At 50.5% G+C, this 23,204-nt stretch overlaps 1 protein-coding gene across 3 annotated transcripts in view; it reads left to right on the forward strand.

Annotated features, from left to right (window-relative positions):
• The first annotated feature begins 2,402 nt into the window (after positions 1-2,402).
• Positions 2,403-23,204, forward strand: part of LARP1 (La ribonucleoprotein 1, translational regulator) — a 45,486-nt gene continuing 24,684 nt past the window's right edge. For 2 of the 3 annotated variants that reach the window (XM_083871615.1, XM_083871616.1), the window contains exons 1-2: positions 9,493-9,588; positions 18,128-18,154. The gene's annotated coding sequence lies outside the window, so the exon portion shown is untranslated. Of the gene's footprint in view, positions 2,504-9,492; positions 9,589-18,127; positions 18,155-23,204 lie in introns of those variants that run through there. The other variant, XM_083871614.1, reaches the window with a different exon arrangement.

Consider the following 23,204-nt stretch of genomic DNA (forward strand, 5'->3'; position numbering starts at 1 on the left):
ACCCAGCTTCCCTTCCCATGAAGGACGGCTGTTTGAAAGCTGACACACCAAGGTCCCTATGGCTGATGCAAGAAGCTTGCACGGACACTTCCCTCTCTCCCCCCTCACTCGTGCACTTATTTTCTAACACTGAAAACCTGCCAGGGTTTGGCCTGGCTGCGCATGGCATGAGGGTGAGACTCACCCAGCTCCCTCCTGCCTGGCAGCTCTGGAGCCAGTTTGGCTCTCAGCCACCTCGGGCTCGTTCCTACTCACGTGGCAGCAGAGCAGGGTCCCAAAGGGACTGAGCTGGAAGGCTGCACCCTGCCTGGGGGACAGCTGGGGGACACCACTGGCCTGCAGGTCCCCTGGCTGCAGCCACCTTCCTCACCCAGCTGTGCTCCCCAGGCAAGGAGCTGCTCCTAGAGTGGGTGTAGTTGGGAGACTGGCTGGGAGCTGTGCAGCTCCCAAGTCATGCTCATGAGGAGCCAGGGACCTCCCCGGCACAGCAGGGACCAGGCACAGGAGCACAGGACACGGTTTGGGTTACTGTAGCTCAGGTTTTGAGGCAGCCAGGCAGCCAGGCCAGCAGACCTCTCTACTGGAGTTATATTTAAACTTCCTTTTGGAATTTTACTGGCCAAATTCCTGAATGATTTGGGATAACTGCTGGTGATCCCTGAGGCTGTGGCACAGGAGGGTACTCTCTGAGCCAAGAGTTTGGGTACCAGGGCACACAGAGAGCTGAGATGGTCTCAGTGGAGCATCCCTGAGACTCCCTGAGACTCCCTCCAAGGATATGCTAAGCCCTGATGCTGTTGCCCTTCCAAATGTTGTGCTGAGCTCATGTTTGTTTCTCACTTTCTTCTTTCCTTCCAACAGTGAAATCAGCTTTTCATCCTTCTCCACGCATCAGCAGCTGGCAGCTACATCTTCAGTGCCTTGTCATGCTGACGGGTCTCCTGCAGGGATTGCATAGATGTGTCCCTGGGGCTGCAGGACATGCTGGGACTTCCAGATGAACCTTTCTGGGCAGAAGCAGAGTGTTGTGCTCGCTGTGATGAGGGAAGAGGCTGGGAGAGGCTTGCATTGAATAAAAAAGGCATCGAGTAAGGGCTGCTGTGAATGAGGCAGGTTGTGCTAAATGGTCTCAGCAATGCAAATTGCCTTTTAAATGTGTATAATTCGTGTGCACATACACACACGGTCTGCAGTCGCTGTCTTGCTGGCTGCAAGAATTGAGGACAAATACCAGGAATATTAATGATGGTGATGAGCAAGCAACATTCTATCCAGCTAGAGATCAATTAAATATTTTAGCCTGCTCAAACAAAGGTTTTGCTGGGTACAGGAGAGCTGGTCTCTCCCTCATTAACATGTATAAATATCTAAACGGGGGGTGCCAAGAAGATGGAGCAGGGCTCTTCTCGGTGGTGTTGAGCAACAGGACACAGCCAACGGCAAAAAATTGATGCACAGGAAGTTCCACCTGAATATAAAGAAGAACTTTGCTGTGCAGTGACCCACACTGGGACAGGGAGCAGAGAGGCTGCGGGACCTCCCCCACTGGAGATATTCCAGAATAACCCCTGGATGGATCCTGTGCCATGTGCTCCGGGACGCTCCTGTTTACACAGAGAGGTGCGACCAGCCGGCCCAACCTGGCCCTTCCTGCGGTTCTGTGTTTCCCCAGGACACGCACCGAGCCCCTTTCTGCACTTTCCAGCCACGTTATCCCGTTATCCTCAGGCGTGGGTACCCGAGAACATCCCTATCCCTGTGCTCCAGCCCGATGCCGGCCGGGGAGACTGTGCCGAATCCGGCTCGGGGACTCCGGGGGCGAATACACCGCTGGAGCTCCGGAGTCCCCGAGGCGGCGGCGGCAGCCCCGGCCCGGCCTTGGCCTCTCTCGTCCGGGCAGTCGGGGAAGGGTCCGGTGCCCTTTAAACCCCCCCCCACCCCACCAGCCCAGCCCAGCCCAGCCGGGCGTTGCATCAGGCCCGTGCGCGCCGCCGGCCGCCCCGCGGGGGCGCGCCCCGCACCGCCCCGCCCCTCCCCTCGCCGGCGGCGCGCACGGGCGGGCGGTGCGCGCCCCCGCGGCAGTCGCGTGGTCCCCGCGCGGCTCCATATTGCGGCGGCACCGGGGTCGGGGGGTTCCCGGCGGGGCTCGGGGGCGCGCAGATGGCGACGCAGGTGGAGGCGCTGCTGCCCGGCACGGCCCCGCTGCTGCCCGCCGAGGAGCGCGCCCTGGTGCTGAAGCCGCCGCAGGACGGCGGCCGGGAGAAGGGCGAGCCGCCCATGGGCCCCGACGGCGGGCCGGCGGCGCCCAGGCCGCCCAGCGCCAAGCAGCAGAAGGAGGAGAGCAACAACCAGGAGAAGGAGAGCCTGCTGAGGGCCGGCGGCGAGGCGGAGGACGGCGGCGAGGCGGGCGGCGCGGGGCGCCGGGAGTTCATCGAGGCCCCGCCGCCCAAGGTGAACCCCTGGACGAAGAACGCGCCGGCCGTGAACGGGCAGTCTCCTCCCGGTGGGTGCTCGGGGGGTCGTGGGGAGCGGGGCCGGGTGAGGGGGGGGAACCGGGAGCGCCGCCGACCGCGCCCCGGGCGGCCGCGCCATGCGGCACACGCGGCGTGGGGCCGCGCCCGGGGCCTGCGGGGCCGCGCCGGGCCGGGGGGAGCGCCGGGAGCGGGGGGAGCGGCGGCCGCCGCGGCCACGAGGCGGGGAAGGGCAGCGCGGCCCGGCCATGCGGCGGTGAGGAGCGGAGGGCGCCGGGGGCCTGGCGGCGGGCGGGCCCGGCGGCGGACACGCGGCCCCCCCACCTCCTCCTCCTCCTCTTCCCCTCCCGCTCCCGGCATTCCGCCGCAGCAGCGCCGGCAACGTGGTCGGTTCCCCGGTGTGCGTGCGGCTCCCCCGGGAGCGCGGCCCCGCCGCCCCCGCGGGGGCCCTTCCCCGGGCCGCGGCCTGTCCTGCCCACGTGTGCGCGGCTCCCCCGCGCAGGCCGCGCCGCCTTTCTCTGCCGACTCATGGCGGCCGCGGGGCCGGGCCCGGCTCTGCCCGCCGCCATCGCCAACCCCGGGCTGAGGGCACGGCTGGGGACGGGGGGTCCCCGGAAAGGGAGGCGGAGGGGCTGCGCTGTCCAAATCGCGCTCGCAGCCCGCTGCTGTCGTCAGCAAAGGCTGGAGCTGCAGAGCACCCATTTCCTCGCCCGTCAGGATGGGTGCTGCGCTCCCCTCGTACCTGCTTCGAGTGAAGCGGGAGTAGGCGAAAACAACAGAAGTTTGCACTGAGCGTCTTGTTTGGGAAAGACTTAATCTTTTTTCTACCTGTCTGTGTTAACGCTGAAATCACGCTGCCACATGTGCCATCAGATTCCCGATTACTGTACGTGCCAGTGTTTTGTAAGAACTGTTACTGCCTAGCGTGATGATTCATCAGAGTTATTGATCTTTGGGAGATGGGCAGCTCTGCAATTTCCACCTAGAAAGCTGTCATCTTAATGAGGAGCGTAGAGGACAAGTTAATTTTGCCAGGTAGAAGTCTGTGTTGGGATTGTTTGGTGGTTTGTCATTGTAGTCATGGGCATAAGCAAAGCTTAAGGAAATCCAGGACAGTGTCGCTGTCTGCATTCGCCTCGTGCGTTATGACACAAACCTGGTCACATCGCTCCTTTGTGTGAAGGTTGCACCCTATTGTGATGCCTTCCGAGATAACGATCCCGAGAAATTAACCAAGAAATGCAGAACTGCAAGGCTGAATGTTCCTGTTTGAGTCTCCTGTGTAAGGGGTGTCCAGATTCATTACCAGGCTGGTCAGTCGCAAAGGTGTGTGATTTGTCAGAGTCAGCAGCAAAGAGACAGCTGCCCAACACAAGCAGGAGGCCCTTGCAACTCCTGGGATGATTTTTTGAGGGAGAGAGTCTGTCATTAGTGTGTCCACGCAATTGTAGGGTAAGGGGGTAATGCTGCAACACTCAGAATTGTCCTTGGGCCCAGCATAATTGTCTCTGTACTCCCAAAGGTGTTTAAAAAATGGAATTTGTTAGTGGTGTTGTCTGGGACGCTTGGCAGCAGTGACTGGTTCCAGCAGTGTCCCCAGTGCTGCTGCCTAGCTCTCCTCTCTTGGGCCATTGTTTCTTTTGCTCCCTGTTCATTAGCAGAAGAGAAAACGTGTAAAATAAACATGGCTGGTGAGCTCCCATGAGAGGCAGGCTGGCAGCTGACCTTGCCTGGCAGCCCTGCACCCAGGCACCTTCTTGTAGGGTGTGCAGGCTCGTGTTGTATCTCCATTTCATTGGGTGGAGGATTTGTTTTGGCAGACACTTACCAAAAAAGATCTGGAGCGTGAATTTGTGTGAAAGAATCAGCTGGTGAGGTGAGTTGTCATGTTGTAGTGACTTCCAGGAGGATCACCCAAGCAAAATGACTTTTTCTACGCTTGCAGTGGGACTGAGAGCTTCCAAACTCTGGAAAGTCACTACTGGAAGTCTTTGGTTTCTCAGCAGAGTTTACAAACAAAGCCTTTGCCCATAATCCAGCAGTGTTCCCAGTGCAGTGCTTGTGTGCTGGAGATACTAAATGTTTCCAGCCCTGATCCACCAGAGGTAATGAGGAGACCAGAGAGCATGGTGAAGACAGCTCTGTAAAGATAAAGGGATCCCTCTATGACTTGTTGTACAGGCTTTGAAAGCCCTATATTTTTTTTTTTTTAATATATAATGATTATATTAATTATAGACTCGTAGAGTAGATTTAATGGACAAGACCATCTCCTAATGTGTCCACGCATTCTGTAATGGCCTGCGTTGGAATTGGTGTTTATAAAAATAAAAGGCAAAAGCATTGAGCTCAGGGAAAACAGAGCCACCTGCAAGATCTTGGCGAGTTTCTGCTGTCTGTGTTGGAATATGGGCAGGGAAGAGCTTAGCAACTCCACCTCCGGGTGGTCAAAACACCAGCTTGTTTTGCACTGTTTGACTTGCCATGGCTGGGCAAGTTGAGTGCATTGGGGGACTGAAGAACCAGGGTCGTTTTTTCATGGATTAGAATTTACCTTTAGAAGCTTGTGTCTTGTTACCTGCTGCAGGATTTTTATGCTTGAAGTTGGCAGTGAAGCCTGTAATGTAATAGGATGTTCAAGCAAGCGTTTCTGCTTTTTCGGGAAGGAGGGCTCTTGAAGTGAAGCCTTTCCTTGCTTCTTAACCTCCCAAAAGCAGAACGGCTTGGCAGTAAGTGGGACAACCATTAGGTCAAGTTAGACAGCAGTGATACTGCTAATGCTGTGAGTGGAAGCTGAGGTTCATCTGGAGCAGCACACCAGAAAATTTTCAGTCTCTTTACAAGATGTGTATTACCTTTCTATTCATGTATGCTTCTGTCAGGATGCAGGGTGCAAAGAGGAGAGGGGGGATCCTTTGAATCCTGAGATACACATGGTCCTGTCCTGTGTGGCAGGGCTTGTACTTGACACTGCTGATTGCTTGTGAGGGACGCTGCAGAGCTGTAATGATGCCTCGTTTTTACTCTCTAATGATCTAGTAGCAAGGTCTCTGTGACCATGCCCTCGTTATTACATGTTCTCTTCTTATCATGTAAATAAATGCAGCCAGCAGCCTGACTGACACATGATGGTAGTTTGTGTGTGTCTGTGGTAGTGAAGGAAACGCTTTCTGGCGAAACCAGCTTTGCACTACTGGCTATAAACCAAATTCAAAGTGTTTTCTCCAGTTCTTCTCTAGAGGAGAAGTACAGCTTGCAGTTAAGACAGCTCGACCTTCTGGAACATGTTGTACTCCTCCACTGTGCCCTGCACCAGGGCTGGTGCTGATGCAAGCGTTGGTGTGGACAGGTGTTAACAGCACCCCGTTTTGAAAACCTGCTGGATGTATTTCAAGAAATGTTGCATCAAAACACTTGGCACTTCTTTATTTTTAAAGCCATTTACATCTTGGAAGTAAGAACATGCAAGTTTTAATGGCCAGCACTGCAATCACTGAGCTTTGCCTGTGCTAATTTTTTTAATTCTCCTTACGAGTTCTCGGCCAGGGAAAGCGGTGTCTTTCCTAGTGAAGATGCAGGAGGTATTTTGATTTCTTGAGTAGAGTTTCCTGCGTGCTGTTTGGCAAACGTGCTGGGTGGATAAGCAGTACTTTCCAGAAGGCACACCTTAGTTACTAGCAACAAGCACCGGGGTGAGCTTACTATTGTTGAGAGTGCGTGTTGCTTTATGCTGCCTGAGCAGAGGCTGACTTGGCTACCGGTGCTAAGGAGAAGGCAGGGGAAGATTCATTAGCATCTCACCCCTGGCTGACTAACTCCCCATAGGGCTTTCCTTGAAACCAGTCTCCAGTGCAGGAGATAAGATGGATGGGAAGCTTGCTTTACCATTGGCATTTCTTCGCGTTCAGAGTAGACACACACATCTGCTTGCTCAGGTATCCAGCTTGGTAGTCCTGCACACACCTATTTCCAAAGTGTTGGGCAATTCTCACTCTGTCGTGGCATGTAATTGTGGAGCTCTTTGGCTGTTGCAACAGAGCTGCTATCGCAGCAGAAGGTCTCCCCCCCCCCCACCATCTCCCCAACTTTCCTCTCCAAACTGCTTTTTTGTTCTGATCCCACAACTCACATTTGTGTAACTCTCCCCATCTTGTCGGGGAGGATGAGGGCAACTGGAACTTGTTGCTCCAAAAAAACGTGAGGTTTAGTGTTTTCCCTCCCCCGCATACCTTTGCCCTTCAGCTTTGTGCTGGACCTTTGCCCTGTTCTGCACTGTTTGTTTCGGGAAGAGAAGGCTCGGGAATGCAGCGCAGCTCCTGGGAGCTGACTCACTGGCCCTGCTTGCTGGGCTTCAGTGCCTCCTTCTGCTGCAACCTCCAGTTCCAGATTGCAGCTCCAAGGCCTCGCTGAGGGATTCTCTCCAGCCATCTCCTTGCCCTCATAACTCTTCTTTTAAACTTTATATTTGTTTGTGGTGCCACAGAGGTTTCCACAGGGTTGCATCAGTGATCGCTGGATCGGGCAGCAGAAGGACTTTCTTTGGATGTGAAGACAAATCGAGTCCAGAAAGCAGGACTGGGAATGCGGGCACTGGGGCTGCAATGCTCTGTGATCTCTTCCAACTTATGACACTGGATCTTTTTGCTGTGGTCAAACAGTGTGAAATTATCCTCAGGGCAATGCCAAATGCAGACTTGGATAGGGTTAGGTTGCTCTTCACATACTTGAGACTATAATAAATCTCCAACACCATCTCTGTGGTTGCACTTTTTTGGCAAAATAAGGAACAGGAATTTTAGTAGAAAGCTGTGCTGGCTGTTCAGACCAGGCTGAACGTTTTAACCCTTAACAGTTATTACAGGTGCTCTTACCCTGGGTCCAGTTGGGTCTGGGGAGCTTTGTTCAATCCCGACCGCGATATGCATTTACATTATGGTCTCTAATATGTTACTTATCCTTTGGTCATCTTTGGCCTTGAAGCCTTTGCTGACTTCCTACCAAGGAACTGAGTTTCCACACTGCTGGCTCTGCCAAATCCCTGGCTTGTTGTGTACACAGGGAGCTTGGGGAAAGAGGTGATGCAACCTTAGCGATACCTGCTGAGCTCTCCCATAGTGATAGTGCTGTCTAGGTGGAGCTTTTCATGGCCAAGAAGTTGTCTCCTGGGGTTGGCTGAAGCTGTGGGTGGATCTCTGGATCCACTCTGTGGTCTCTGGCACGGCCAGCTCTGCATTTTTTCCTTTTCTCACTTGAAACCAGGCTTTGGTTCCACTCGTTCTGCAGGTCCTGGTCCTTGTTAGTGAGGTCTGAATAGATCTGGGAGACTTAATCTCCTTGCATTGAAAATAAGTGGTTTATCTGAATCAAATGATTGCAGCTGCAGGACTTGAGGTTAGAGGAGAGGGAAAAGAAGGGCTTCAAAGAAGTTAGTACAGTGCTGGGGGAACTTAGAGCTACTCCTGTATTTAGGTAATGCTAGCGGGTGACCAGAACAGATGGAAACTGAATTTGGCCTTGAATAAATCAATTACCAGACTTCTTTATGGGGAAAGTTTTGGGTCAGGGTCGGTCTCGATTGCTTGGCAAACAGAGAAGTGGGTGTGCGCATGAATGTCCCACAGCTGTGGAGCAAAAACTGGCACGAGGCGTTTGGTGGAAATAGGTTTGCTGATAGCAATTCTAATGCTGTGCAAGATAAACTTTTGTTTTTAGGAAAGGTTGTGGAAACTGTGGTCAAGTGTCAACATGTTTCTAAAGGGAGGCTCATCCTGTAATTGGAGGTTCCCAGAAGATCCTCTTAACTGAACTTTCCTCTATTGGAGCACACATTTTTGCTGCAGTCTGGGGGGCTTCGTGGGTGGATTGCCTTTCCTGAGCAAACTGGTGTGTGATGTATTGTGGCTCTGCTGGTTTCAGTGTTGCACCAGGCTGACGGTGCTGGTCAAGCTGCTGGAGCCATCCTTAGCAAGTCATGCGGCCCAACTTTGGTGTGACACTCACTGTGGGTATTGCCAGGATCAAGAACCTTTCCTGCACCATTAAAGCTACATGTGCTGGGGGATGTTCTGCTGAGACATGCAGGGAGAGGGAGGAAGGGCTGGGAACTGGCTCATCTAATACCTGCTTTATCAGAGTTACCTTCACTGTCCTTCTGGAGCAAAGCTGACTTAGGAGCAGCAGCTTCCTTTGACACTTTCATGTGTTTCAGGGTTGTATGGGAACACGCGGCAGGGTTCAGTGCTCTGCAGTGGTTGTGATTTTATTTTTATTTTGTGGGTTTGAGTCACCCTGTTCCTTTGTGTGGTGACAAACTGTAAGGTTTGGTAGAGTTCTCTGCTGCAGTCCGAGGGTGTGTTGGAGGTGACCATGGTGGCCTTGGCTGGGTTGGGTGCTCTGTCACAACAGGCCGGGTGGAAACCTTAATTTGTTTTAGAAATGGTCAACAAACCTTAATTTGCTGTAGAAATGGTCAACGGGAGTGGTTGTTAGTGCGACTGAGGTCTTGATGCCACTCAGTCTGATTCTGATGACACTCAGAGGTGACACAAATGTCCTTTGTTCTTTTGATCCAGAAAATGTTACTCTAATTCCTCCAGAATGTGTGACACTTGCAGCGTGCTGGCGGGCACAGCCTGCCCTGACCTGTGCTCCTGGGGAAGCGCATTTGTTTCCTGCTGGACACCCCTTGAAGTGGCTGGGAACAGGTCTGCAACCTGCTGCTCTAGCAGGTGCTTCTCTCCACTCCCAACTCGCTCCCCAAAGCGGCCCTGGCCTCTGATGGGGCCCAGGAGAGGCGTCCCTGCCCCACGAGGAAGGTGTTGGAGGAGAAGCATCTCTGGTGCTCCTCAGTGTCACTCGTTTGATCTCTGTCAGGCCCTGCAGAGATCTCTTGGTGACCGTGGCAGCCGAGGGACAACTGAGAGAAATGGAGGCTCAGCTGGGGTTTGTGAACCTGACGTGTCCTTGACACACGAGGCAGGGTTAAAGCACGACTGGGAAGCTGGACAGGGGGCGGAAATGTGCTGTGTGTCCTTCCTGCGGGCCGGGAGGGACCGTGTGAGCCCGGGGTGGGGTCTGCCAGGTGGGACATGGGCACTGCTCCGCTCTCCCAGCCCAGGTACAGGGGGGCACAGCTCGGGGGTGGTGGGACGGGAGGCAGTGGAGCCTGTCCCGGGCACACTGCTGAGCACGTTTTTCCAGCCGAGCGGCGGCGTGTGCCGAGCTCCTGCAGAGTGACTCTGCAGTCTGCAGGGCACGGCTGCGCCGGAGGGAGCGCGGGCAGGCGGGGGGCTCTGCCCTCTTCTCTTTTCCTGGTACTCATTTGACTTCTTGGGCTCGCCTGCAGTGTGAGTGCATGGAGACAACAGGGGGTTTTCTCAGGGCTGGATAAGGTAGATTTTAAGGAGCCTGAAAAAAAAACTGAGAGGTGAGTTTTTTTTCCTGGGTAAATATGTGGGGAAACAAGTACAAAATTGGAAAAACCACAAAAATGAGGGAAGGGTAGAGTTTTGTTGATGGGAAAGTAAGAGAAAAGGTGTGTGGGGAGATTGGTGTTTTACCTGCCTGGTAACTCAGAGGTGGGCATGCTGCTAAATACTGAGCTCTGTCTTTAAAGCAGATTATTTGTGGTAATATTCAGCCTCCACACTAAATCACACAGCCTTTTAAATTTTGTTTTTCTTAAAGACTGTGCTTTTGAAAGCTTCTGGTCAGTGATGTAAATGAGTGATTATTTTACCAATAGCTACCAAACTATCTGGTTTGCACATTTGCAGATAACGAAGCTAGTGACAGAATGAAATAGTGAGAGCTCACAGTTAATAAGCAACACTCAAATGTTTGATAAGCCAGCATTCACTTAAACTACAGGAAATTAATTTCTTCAGATTCTCCAAGGTCACTTCTTCCTTTTTTTTTATTATTATTATACGTTGCAAAAGAAGCACTGAGTTTATTCCTGCAAGACCCTTAAGATTCTCTGCAATTTCTATGCCTTTGCTGTAACTGGAAAGCTTACGTTTCCAAGTAGTCAGAAAGTCTGTGTCAGCTCTCCTGACCTCACAGAATGAGCCTATTGAAAATAAAGACAGCCACAATAACAAATGCTCTTGGCCTCATTCAGCACAAAAAGAGACACCTAAAGGAGTGACTGAAGCACTTTCCTGTCGCTGTGTTATCTCCAGGTGGGCTCATGTTGGCAGGTCAGCTGCAAGGCTGTGCAAGGGGGAAAGCAGAGGGAAAAACAGAATGAAGAATTAAGTGTAAGGAGTGACACCAGTGTGTGTGATGCTGAGAAATGATGTGTCTGTAGCAGCAGATACTGAAATGTGGAGAAACACATCCCAGAAATGCGTTCGGGAGGTTTTTATTGTGACTGAAACAGGAGCGATGGGATATTTGTGCACGAGGTTCCACCCAGCAAGAGAGAAGAGCGAATCACAGAGGTGTCTCCACCATGTGCTCAGATGACAAAGCATGAGACTTCACTGTCTGTAATCATATTGAATTTCACTTCCCAACTCCCAGCTCAACCTTGAGAGCTCGGGGGAATGCTGACTATGATTTCATACATCTTCTGAGTGTTCAGAAATCCTCTGCCACTGCAGAGGGTCGTGCACTGAGCTGAATGAAAAGGGGACTTCTCTTTTAGTTTCCCAATCTCAGGTGAGCTCTCCAAGCTCACTCTTGTTGGGTTTTTTTGGATTTTTTTTTTTTAACTGTGGAATGGTGAATGTGACATTTGCATACTCTGCAGGGAGAAATTTGCTGTAAATAAGCACAGTTTTAAATTTCAAGATTAAACCTGTAAAGACAATTGTGAAGATGATTTGGAAGAGACTTGGCAGATTACACTGAGATAACCCTCTTAGCTTCAATTGGAAGTGAAATCTGAGTTGATGTAATTGTCAGCAGAGAGTGGAGCCTAGCAAGGATGGAGTTTGGAGGGTGATTGGAATGGCTGTGTTTGATTAAAACCAAGTAGATAGCCTGGGCCAGAAGGAGGGAACACCTCAGACTGTGAGTCTGATGATTTGATTCAGTTAAGAGATTTAATTATGTTGTCTTTGCTGTGCTGCCTTGTGTATCCTACAGCCTCGTGCTTGACCCTCTCCTGCAGCCCAAAGGTGGAGAGAGCTTTGCAATTTTCAGTTTCTGCGATTTTCATAGGGATTTATGGTATCCTTGTATGATGTTATGGGGCTTTACCAGTAGGTGCATTTGAGGAGATGGGGTGGGATCCTCTTTCGTGGAGACACTGGATTTCTGGGTACATTAATGGATTCCCCTTCATAGGGAGATGGATCTGTCCTGCCTGCTGATTGCTAAGCTGTCCTTGGGCAAAGCTTCTCTGGAATTTGGGTCTGCCCTTGATGTGCAAGCAGAAAAATGTGTTGCAGCTCTTGAGTTTGACCCTTTCAGGGGGAACACCATCCTGTGTGAGTTTCTACAGTGTGGGATCCAGTGTGGCTTCCAGGTCGCACCAAAATGGCTCCTGTATTTCAACAAGAGTTTTTGAGACTTATATTTTGCTTGATTGTGCCAGAAATTTTAGTGTCTGTTCAATATCCAGTGGCTTAAAGAGCAGTTTGGGGAGGGTGACTGATCATTTGGGCCAGACTCATGTAGGGTTGTTCTCCTGGAAGGCCCAAGGACTCCTCCAGTGATATCACTCCAGGCTTACTGGTGATGAAAGGATATGGGGCAGAGAGCTGGGTCACCAGATGCTCCATGGCAAGAGTAATCAAGCACTTTTTAAGTTGCCTTGGACTTTCTCTGAAGCCTCTTGTTGGGTTCATGATCGGGAATGTTGGGACTCATGCTCTGAAGCAGCAGCACTTTGCTGCTTCTCCACTTTGGAGATGAGGGGAAGGGGTTAATGGAAGAGAACACCCAGTGTTTGTTCTCTCCAGTGCAAGCACTGATAAGTGGATGGGAGAAACAACAGCCTGTGACCTTCTAGTTATTCCTTGTGTGCCTGTGCATGTGAGTGTTGGATTTGCAGGATTGTCTGTTTGGAGAGCTCTCATTCTTCTGGTCAGGTTCTGCAGAACCCCCTTGGCATCTCTGGTGCTTGGAGGAGAGACCTGGACCTTCTTGCCTGTGGATCTCTGAAAGGTGTTTTTGCTGGGCACTGTGCTGGTCCTGCTGGTGACTGTGTGTTCAGCTGGTGTCACAGCCCTGCTGGGTCTGCACTGCTCCCCTTTGGTCTGGAGGAGGCTGAACATTGAGGTACTCATTTAGTGTGTGGTGTGGAGTTAGTTAGGGAATTATCTCTGATAATGCTCTGGTTTTGGAATAGGTGATTTATTTTTTTTCTAGGGTTGCTGTTCTTGAAACTCTGTGATGCTGGAAGTCTTCATTACTTTTCGAGTACATGAAAATAGCAGGGGCACCGCAGCTGAACTTCACCAAACACACAGCTGTTTATACACTGAAAACCTATTTCAGGCATTTGTTTCTGTGTGGTTTGTGGGAAATTGATGTCAGACCTCACACTGGCTGCAGCTCTTGAGCCAGTGTAGGTGATGGGGGTGTCTGAGAATGAGTGTAACCTTTCCTCTGGACAAGGAACAGAAAATCCCTTAGCAGGTACTGGTCAGTCCTTGCTGATTTGGAACTGATTTGGGATCAAATCCTCCGTAGCTTTTTTTGTTTCTCTTGCACAGGCCTTAGCTGTGTCTTGGGACCTAGCCAGCATCATGTTAGGATTGATCCATCTGTCTCATGCTTCAGCTTCTCTTTGAGGGGGTAAATATCCTATAGTAAGTTGAGAGGCATGGGAGGTGTTTGTGTAGACCTGGCAGCTGGAGAGGGCTGGGACGATCTGGGTGACTGAGAGCTGGACCCTCCCCAATCCTGCTCAGCAGGTAACAAAGGAGGGGAACAGGAAGCAAACAAGATCTCGGGAGGGATATAATTGGCCATGCTAATCTTCACGTTTAGGGTTTCTTGCTTTGCTACTTTTCCCTAGCAGACCTCAGCCCCTTCTCTGCTGAGTGTTGCTTAGAAAAGGCCTGTAACTGTCTGGGGAACCTGTGCAGGCACTGCCTCGGCCTCTGACGGGGAGCCATGTGACAGAGATTTGAACTGAAATGTTTCACAGGGCCAGAGAAGAGATTCAAGCAACTCTGGTCTCTTTGCAGTACATGCTGGACTATGTAATTTGGACCTTTTCCCTGCCTGGCTGGTCCCTACCGGGCAGCAGGTCAGGTTACGAGGAGAGATACCAATCGATCCTGCCATGGCCAGCACTTCCCTCCCCATCCCTCTCCTGGGCAGCCAGTGCAGCTTTCCAGCCGTTGTGATGTGATGGAGGTCTGCTCACGTCCCTTCTGCCGAGTCCCCATGTGACCTTGGAGAGGTCATTTTTTTTTTGCTGACGTCCGAGTCTTCTGTCTGCAAAACGTGGAGGATGATTTGGTTACAACTTCACGGGTCAAAAGCCAGAACAAATCAGCTGGTGTCTTCCTGTGGCAGCGTGGATGAGCCCCATGTCCCACTGGGAGCAGCCGAGGAGCCAACTGTCATCCCTGTGCTTGTACCTGTGCGTGCACAGCCCTCACCCAGCACACTGCTGTGGTGGCACCAGTCAGTGCGCTATGGCAGGTGCCATGAGGCACTCTGAGGTCCTTTTTCCCCATGGGGAGAGCAGGAGGGATGTGGGAGGTGGGGGGCCAGCAGGGAGCTGGTTCCTGCTGGCACGGGGCCTGTGGCCGCGGCCCCTCGGCAGTTATGGCTGCAGGTTGCTGTAATAACGAGTCAGCGTTTCTCTTGCGTCAGGGATAATGAGCTGCTGCTCTTCAACCGCTGCCTCCCGCACCCTGCCAGGAGGAAGCAGTGTCTGTACTGGAAAAGGGGCTGGTGGAGGTCCTTTCCCAGCTGTAGCTCCTGACCTGGGAGAAGACAGGCTTCTTGTGCGGGTGTTTGGATCCAGCACTGTGAGCATGGTTGGTGTGTGTTTCCTCAGGGGACAGTGGAGGGGAGATGGGGCCAGATAAATGGGGTGACTTTTTTGGACCTGTCCCAGATACCTGAATAGCAGCAGTAGCCAGATAGCCCCTGGGGAAGAGGGTATGTGTGCAGATGCATCAGCTTTTCTCTTAAATGCCCCATTTTAGCATACGATCTTCTCCTTTGTGTAAAAATACCATCAGGCAAAAATTGAAATTGAGATCCACCCCCAGCACCACCTAAAATAAGGACAACTGCCCTCAATTTAGTTGTATCTCCTGGGCTCTGTGTGCAGCAACTCTGGGTATTAGTGCTCAGAGCAAGCACCCCTGTACCATGTCTGCACCCTCACGTGATGGTCCTGAAAAGGATGCTCTGTGCCTGTCCCAACATCCTGCCAGCTGCCATGTACACCTCTGATCTCCTCCCTCCATCCTCCACCCTGCTTTGCTAATAACAGGAAGATTCATAGAAAGTGTTTTTTTCTTGAGATGTTGTAGGCTGCATGGATTCTGTACAGGGCTGAGGAGAATGGTCAGGGTCTTGAGAAATACCTGGCTCTGCAGAGACTGATGCTGTGGTGAAGAGATCACTGTTCCCGTGGTGACTGTGGTCCCTTTGTTTAGACACCAAGTCTGATTTTGGGTGCATGATGAGAAACAAAAATATCTGCATGCAGGAATGAGAAGGAAACGTGAGACTGTAGGGTCCAAATTTCTTGGATCTGCTCATTTCATTTTGATACTGTTATTTCTTGCTCCTTCCCACGGTGCTGCCTGGAGGGCTGGCTGGGCATGGCTGGGAGGGTGTTATGAAGGCAGGGGCAGGATGTCCCATGTAGGAATTGCCTGCTGCTGAGCAGGTGGCTGATGGGATGATGGAGAGCTGCTGTGGAGCATTGTCCTGCAGCATCTGGCCAGTGTTGGGACACCTGGCATCAGGATGCCTTGGGAGGTAGCAGGTCTGTGTGGTGGGAGGAATTGGTGGGGCTGGTTTGCTGGTTTCACCTGTGTTGGGACTTTGAGCAAAAACCCCATCTCTGTGCCTTCCTTGGTCCTTTGTATTTGAGTTTTAGCCTTGGGAGAGCTGAGAAGGGAGCTGACCTGGGAAGGGAGCTGACCTGGACAGGCAGCCTCAGTCCTGCAGTGTATGAGATGGGCTCCTTGGAGAGCAGCCCAGAGGTTTACCTGCTGGCCATGTTTCTGACTGCTTCCCTACCATGGCTTTCTTGGGAAAAGAAAGCACTGCCTGATTTAGACTTCTCTTGGGCACCTGAGGTGCTGCCCTTAATTGGCAGGCTAATTTTTAATTTAAGTCACTTGTGCTTGCAGGGGAAGAAGTTGTCCCAAAGGGTCGTTGTGCCTGGCAGTCTCTGACCAGTCCTGCCTCAGATGTGTCCTCCTAGCAGCCCCATTTTTCAAAGCAAGTCCTGCAAACTGATTGCTCTGTGCTTGTTCTCCACTCTGGGGAAAGCTGCCTGCAAGCCCAGTGTTCTCAGTCCCAACTCAGATGAGTTGGACAAGGTCAGCCGCTCCCAGGCAAGGGGGCTGAGCGCTGGATGCTCAGCCAGTGTCTTTCCTTGACAGGAGTTGCCCTGGGAAGCCTCTTGAGGTGAATGTGAGCTTTATCTGCTCTTGGCTATCACGAGTGGTCCTTGCTTTCTACTGACCTCAGCCACTGAGTAGTCACTGCTTTTCTAGTAAATGCAGTGGCAAAGCTGCTCTAGAATTGTGGCTGAGCTCAGGAGGAGCCAAGAGAGCTTTGCTGGGCATCTAGAGCAGGATAGGGAAGTGAGGAATACAGCAGTGAGCTGAGAAAATGTGAATTTGGAGTTGCAGTGGTGACATGTCCTATAGGAAATGTTGCTGTGGGGTCACCTGAAGCTGCTGCCTGATTTGGTGACATTTGTGGTGTCTAGAGCCTGGACCTATTGTGAAAGGCTGGTTCTGCTGTGGCATGTGTTTGATGAAGAGTTGGTGGGACAGCCTAGCAGGAATGCAGACTGGAGACCTGCACCCCTCAGGGTACAGCAGGGGGAACATTTGCCAAAGCCTGGCTTTGCTAAATTCCTGGCTGGCACAAAGGAATTTATTTTATCAACCATTGTGGTGGTGTTATTTATTTTGGTTTTTGTAACATCTGGTACAGCTGATCCAAACAGGTGGGATATCAATGTTACCACCTTGTTCCTTTGCAGAGAAGCCCAAGTAGAGAAATAAATTGTATCTTGTTTGAGATCTTAAAGGTCTTTTCAAACCATAATGATTTTATGATTCTATGAAGTACAGGGTATTTCAGCTTGCTGATGTAGAAGCCTGAACTCCTTAGTGACCGTACAAGATGTTTAAATGCATTTGGGACATGGGCTGGTGGAAGATTGCAGTAGAACATACAGCTTGCAAAGGGTCCAAACTGGTGTTTGGAGACTGTTCTGCATGTGCTGGGCTGTCCTTGGTATCATGCCTTGAAATGTCCACAGACGATAACCATGTAATAATGGTAGAGAGAATCTTGATTTAACTTCTGGATATTTTTGCTCCACTTGATTCTTCCTGTTCATATGTGGGATAAAAGCATCCCTGCCTGAGAATGCTTTGAATGTGGTGCAAGTCAAAAGAAGAGAAATTAAAGTTTTTTTGGCAGAGGGGTGTTTTTGCATGAGGCCAGAGAGTATTGCCCTGCCTGACGGGTAGTCCTTGCTGCAACTCTTGTGACTTTCCAGCTGAATGTGTGTTTTGGGTAGCTGATAAGCAGGAGCCAGGGGCCTGCCCCTGTCCCAGGAGGACCTTGCCTTACTGGCAACCTTCCTTCCCCCTCCTCTTCCAAGATCCTTGAAGAAAACATAATGTATTGCTCTCTCAAAACCCCTGTTTTCATATCTTCTGGGGGAGCCTTTATCAACAGGGGTTTTCCACACACACTGTCCTGTGTGCTCCTTAAATTAAAAATATGGTCCTTCCAGCTACTGAAGTAAACATCTTCTCAGCAATATATAAGGCCCCTCAAGAGAAGGGCCTGTTTATCTAACTGGAAAGAGCCTGGGGGCTGGGGCAAATTGAATAATCTTTTTTGGGGTCTGAACCCCCCAGACTCCGTCTTTCCTGTGCAGTGGCTTGTGCCTGCTGACAGAAACTCCTGAGCTGGGAAAGGGAAGGGTGTGATGGGTGATGTGCCAAGGTCCTGGGTGTCCATTTGGTGCTGGGGGTGTGTGTCTGGTGTAGGTGCTGTGTTAGAGCCAGGCACAGCTGCTGATGTCCCTCGTGGCTGCAAAACCAAGGGCAGTCAGAAGAATGCTCACTTGGCTTTTGCCTTGGCTTCCACCTGTGCTCCCTGTTAGATGTTCTCTGTAGATTTCCATGGGATGTTGCTGCTCAGGGGGAATGTGGGGTGCCACCAAGTAGCTCATTGTGTGGATCTTTGTACATCTCAACAACCTTTTTTATTGTACACTCCTGTGTAGAAGCCAATACAGGTTATTTATGAGAGCAGCGTGTTTGGGTAAACACAAACGCCTTCAAAATCTTTCTCAAAACAAGTGGTTGAATTGAGGTGGGTTCCAAGCTGGATTGATGTTTAACTTGAGATACTAAGAAAATACTTCCTCTGTTTAGCTAAAGCAAACAAATCGAGAGAGGAGACCTTTTAAATATGATTTGCACTCCAGCTGCAACCAATACTGATCCTTTTTATTTTTTCTTTTACAGATATATTTCCAACTGACGGCCAGTCTGGTATGTATTAAATAAAAATAGAGCTCTTCAAACCTCCTTCTCTCTTCCTTCACTTCTCTTCCTTCAGAGTCAGTGCTAACGAGACTTAGAAGACTGGTGCATGCAGTGTACAGTCTGGAATATGCAATGGACATTAATATAAAAAAACCAAACCACAAACAAAACCCCAAAAAAACCCCACCCAAAAACCGAAACAAAAAAACTTCCTAAACAAACCTCTAATATATGGTCATTCCTTTATAGCAGTAGCATCTTTTATGCTTTCATGTAGTGATGACTAAACAGCTGGAAGGTTCATTCCTCCCATACATTGTAGCATAGCAAATTTGGATGTCCGGGGTGAAAGAGTTTGGTAGCTTGTAGGTCTTGGTCATCACACATAATTGAAAACACTGACGTATCAGGATGCAAATGTAACTCGGATTGTTGTTGTTTATGTGTTACCTGTATACAGATGGATGTGCCTATGAACCTGAGGATGTATGTTTTAATTTGCAATACTTTGGGAAGACGCGGACTTCTCTGTGGCTTGTAGTGTTTGGGAGCTTGTAGGTCTTGGTCATCACACATAATTGAAAACATTGACGTATCAGGATGCAAATGTAACTCGGATTGTTGTTGTTTATGTGTTACCTGTATACAGATGGATGTGGCTGTGAACCTGAGGATATATATTTTAATTTGCAATACTTTGGGAAGACACGGACTTCTCTGTGGCTTGTAGTCTGTGTGCTGATGTTCAATATTGCTGTTAAGGATAACCAAAGCGCTCACTGTTGCCATCAGTGCAAAGAAAAATCTTCCTATCCCCAGTGGTGTGTGCAGCCTTGCTGGGAGAGGGAGGTTGCTCTGGATGGAGGTTTCAAATCAGGAAAGGAGTGTAGTTTTCAGAAGCAGATATTGATGATCTTGATTCTTGCCTTTCCCAAATGGCCAGAAGCTCCATCCAGGCTGATGTTGTGGAAATGCCAAGACTGGAGGAAAGGTTTGTGTTTTAACCAGTGATACTGAGATCAGTCAGTGAGAGCCTGTTGTTACAGAGCTGTAGTGCCACATGGGGATGTACCATAGCAAAGGCACTGGGAATGGAAGTCAGTGCCTGACTTGTCCCTGTGTCACCCCAGGCGTGTCACGGTGTCCACCTCTGATGTCCATCTCTGGCTTTGCTTGGGATCCCATTTCACCAGTTCGTGGATAGCGTGAGGATAAATTGCTGTTGATGGTGGAGGCGTTGGAAGTATGGAATCAGGTCTAGTGTCTTAAAGCTGATTTCAGTAAAAATAACTCACTGGTTTAGAGTGGTCTGGTGTAACACTGGAGTCACTGTAATTCAACTTACTGAACTGCACGGAGGGATGGAAGTTGTGGATGTGTTTCCAGAGCTCTTGCCAGCTAACAAGGCCATGGTGTACAGCTAGATGCACTGGATTAAGGCTTTGATTCCACATTTGTAACTCCCTCATGATTTTCTTGCTTTCTTAACTTGTAAGAGTGAAATGTTAGGGTTTTGAAGGGCAAATATTTGTTCCCAACTGTTTGAGTTTGTAGGAGGCTTTTCTCCACCTTGCTGAAGATTTGTCTTCTTTGGGTTTTGTCTGCCTGTGCTGTGAACTCAGAGATGTCCTTTGCTTGGCACTACTCCATCCTCTGTTCTCCAGCTGGTTGGGGACCTTGCACAGCTGCCTCCAGGGTGGGGCATGAGTGTGTGTCTGTAGCAGATGATAGCGCTTCACAAAGTGTTTGTTACATGTCAGCAGTGTTGCAGAAAACATTACCTACAGAGCTTGGGGCTTTTTTTACAATTTTGTATGTTTTTTTAGGAGATAAGTTAAAGCTTAAACAGGATTCCTCGAAATGGTAGCTGCACAGGCACTGTGCAATCTTTCTTATACCTTTCTCCAGAAAAGCCTTAAAGCTGGTAGCATGCTTTTTCTTCCCATGCACTAAGCTTATCTGGAAGCTGTGGTATCTCAAAACACAGTGAAGTGTGAAGGCAGCAGGCAAAGGCAGAGTGGCACTGCTCCTGCCACCAGAGTTGCTGTGCACTCCTAAGGCTGTTGGGTTTGACTCCCTCACCTCCTTTTCATTGCTGAGGTTATTGAATGAGTTAATTTACTCTGGTCACCAGAAGTCCCATACATGTGTCAGGAGTCTTATTTTTTAAGCTTAATCTTGTGAAGTCAGGTGGGTCTGTACAGCTGGTTCCCCTCTGGGTGAGAAGTGTGTTGGTTTTCTCCCAAGGAAATGCTTAGCAGAGTGATAGAAGATGCTGAGGCACAGTATCAGGGTTGGGAATTGCATAGGTGGGGTGCCTGAGCCAAAACTCAGCCATTTTGTAGGCACAGTAGCTGCAGTGTGCCCCAGAGCATGTTCCTGCTTGTTTAGCATACATATGCCAGCAGTGGCCTGCCCTCAGCCTGGATCCTCAGCCTGGATCATCCCCGTGTCACGTGCGGGCGCTGTGGAGGTGGAAGCGCGGCACTGTTTGCGTCCCAGATACCCAACAGTGTTTGCAAATAAAGCAGTTGTTGGAGAGAGTCCTCGCTTTCCTTCTGTCCAGCACAGCAGTGCCTCAATCCTCTCCTCTCCCACATCCCACCACCAGGATGCGGCAGCTGTAGGGTGCTTTTCAGAACAAGCCATTTCAAACCGTGTGATCTGGAGTTCAGATAGAAAGCAGAGAGATTTAAACACCCTTGAGAAATGCAAGGTTGGGCTTGGTGGGCAGAGGGCCATGCTCTCACATTCCCACTTCTGATGAGGAGGACTGGGAGGTCATGTTTGCAGCTGGATGTCTGTGAACAACTTCACTATGAACACCAAACTCTTCTGCCAGGCAGTCGATGCTGTTCAGCTCCCAGGGCTTGCTGCTGTGTGAAATTTGCTGCCTGCTCTGGAAGGGAATACTGCCACTTCACGTGGATCTCCTGCTAGCTTAGTGTGCTGAGCCTGTGCCCTCCTGGCCTCCTACATGCTGCAGCCAGCCCTCCTCTGTGGTGGAGGATCCCAGCCTTTTTAGTCTCATCTCTCGAGGAGCTGCCTCTGAGTGGTTTAATTGCTTTTCTTTGAGCAGCTGTAACAGCCCTGTGCCCTTGTTGGATTCCAGAGACCAGAGCTGACTGCAGGGTGCAGTTGTGGATGCACTGGTGTTCAACAGAGCAGCAAGTGATGCTCTGTCTTGGTTTCACCACTCCTGATGAGTTTTTTTTCATCTGCTGCACCCTGACCTGATCATTTCGTACATCTGTCAGCAGTGGCTGAGATATCTTTCTTGAGTTTATAAATGCCTCTTTGAATTAAACGCTGTGAAGTTTTCCATAAAGAGATGAGGGTGATGCTTCCACTGCAAGGAAGTGGTTTTTAATCCTTTAGAAATAAAAGGAGGGGAGATGGATCTTTAAATTAGGAAACTGCTATGTTGCACTCTTTTGTAATTGGGTATTCCTGACTCCTTTGGGAAGACTTAGTCTGATTAGCTGTTGTACTCTTTTATGCTCTTGTATTGACATGGGAGGCAGCCACCTGTAGCACTGGAATTAGCTTTATTAGAGAGTGGTTTATGCAGGATTCATGGGATTGTGTGCCTAGGAAGGAAGTTGCTATGTAAGAGTGATTTAGAAAAACCCAGAATGTCACTCCATCTCCTGTAAGGTGGGGGGCTTAAGTGAGGACGGTGTATCTTCTGCTTGGAAAAGCTTGCTCTGAAATCAGCTCAGCTGAGGTGAAATGATCCTGAAGTAGCACATAAAGAAGTGCTTCTGCTTGCTGTCAAAAATCACAGGGATATTTGAGTGCCTTAAATGCTCTGGATTCACCAACAGGAGGAAGCCCCCATACCTGTGCTCAGTTTAATCCAGGTGGTTATGAGACTAAGATTTCTTCAGCACATTTTATGGAGAGACCCTGCTTAGTGGGAGACCTAGGTATGACCTCCCTAAATTCCTGGGAAAGTTTGCTGCACCTGCTCCTACCACCAAATCACGCTCATTTTCCCCTGCCCCAGGAGATGGACGTGGATTTCTGCACAGTGGTGGCTTTGTCTTCCTTGACCTCACAAGCTGAGCTGTTCCTCAGTCTCTTCTTGTTCAATGCAGTCAGGGAGGCAGGTTTACAGCTGTGCAGACTGAGGGCAAGGTTAAGTGGTCACTTAGCAAGTGGCCACTGCTCAGGGGACACTCTGGTCCTGCAGGGATGCCTCTACAAAAGTAGCCAGGAGGGTCCAGGAATCACAGCAGGAGGAACTCAGAAGGATGTTTTTTGAATTATGTCACAGTCTCCTTTCTGGAAACGCATTCTGTTCTTTAAGGTGACAGGTTTTCCAGAGGCATATTTTGTGCAGAGTTTGCACTTTTGCCTTGTATGACCCCTCTCCCCCTCCACTGGCACAGTAGGAGCTGCACAGTCTCCTCCTAGATAGTGTGAATGCTTGGAGCTGGAGGGTCTCTCTGCAGGCGCTTGGCTCTCGAATCCTGTCTCTTGGTTGTTAAATATTTACAGTGAGATGTACCAGATGCTTCCCAGGAAGGGTTTTGTCAGCTTCCAAGTCCCCAGATGCAGCTGCAGAAGAGGCTGACGGCCATTAAAGGGATGGTGTCAGCACGGGTTCGGCAGCGGTGCAGTGACCTCCTCTCGCTCGTGCCAGGGCCGCCGGCGGCTGCGCTGTCTCGTCAGCCACAGCGGGATCCAGGCAGAGAGCACCCTTCTGCTGATGTCAAGAGATTAATGATGTCTAGTCCTCAGGCTTTTTGTTGCTCTTCTGCAGGAGGAGGTGATGCTCTTGGATTTTGTTGTTGCACCTTTTCTCTAGGGCCATCTCCACAGCAGTGGTGTTTCCTTGGCTCCCATTCAGTTCTTAGCACGCCTGTGTCTGTCTTGGTCACCCAGCTGCCCTGAGGAGAGAGGGGTAGACTCATCCACGGGGCAAACTCCTTTCACCAGCTCTGGGCATCACCAGCCCTGGGCACGGAGAAGCTCACTAGCAGCTGGAGCATTGCTGCTGAATGCATCTCCTATGCTGGTCACACTGGTCAGGTTCCCAGTGTGCCTCCTG

The sequence above is a fragment of the Zosterops lateralis genome (assembly GCF_965231275.1).
Source record: "Zosterops lateralis genome assembly, chromosome: 14".
Lineage (NCBI taxonomy): Eukaryota > Metazoa > Chordata > Aves > Passeriformes > Zosteropidae > Zosterops > Zosterops lateralis.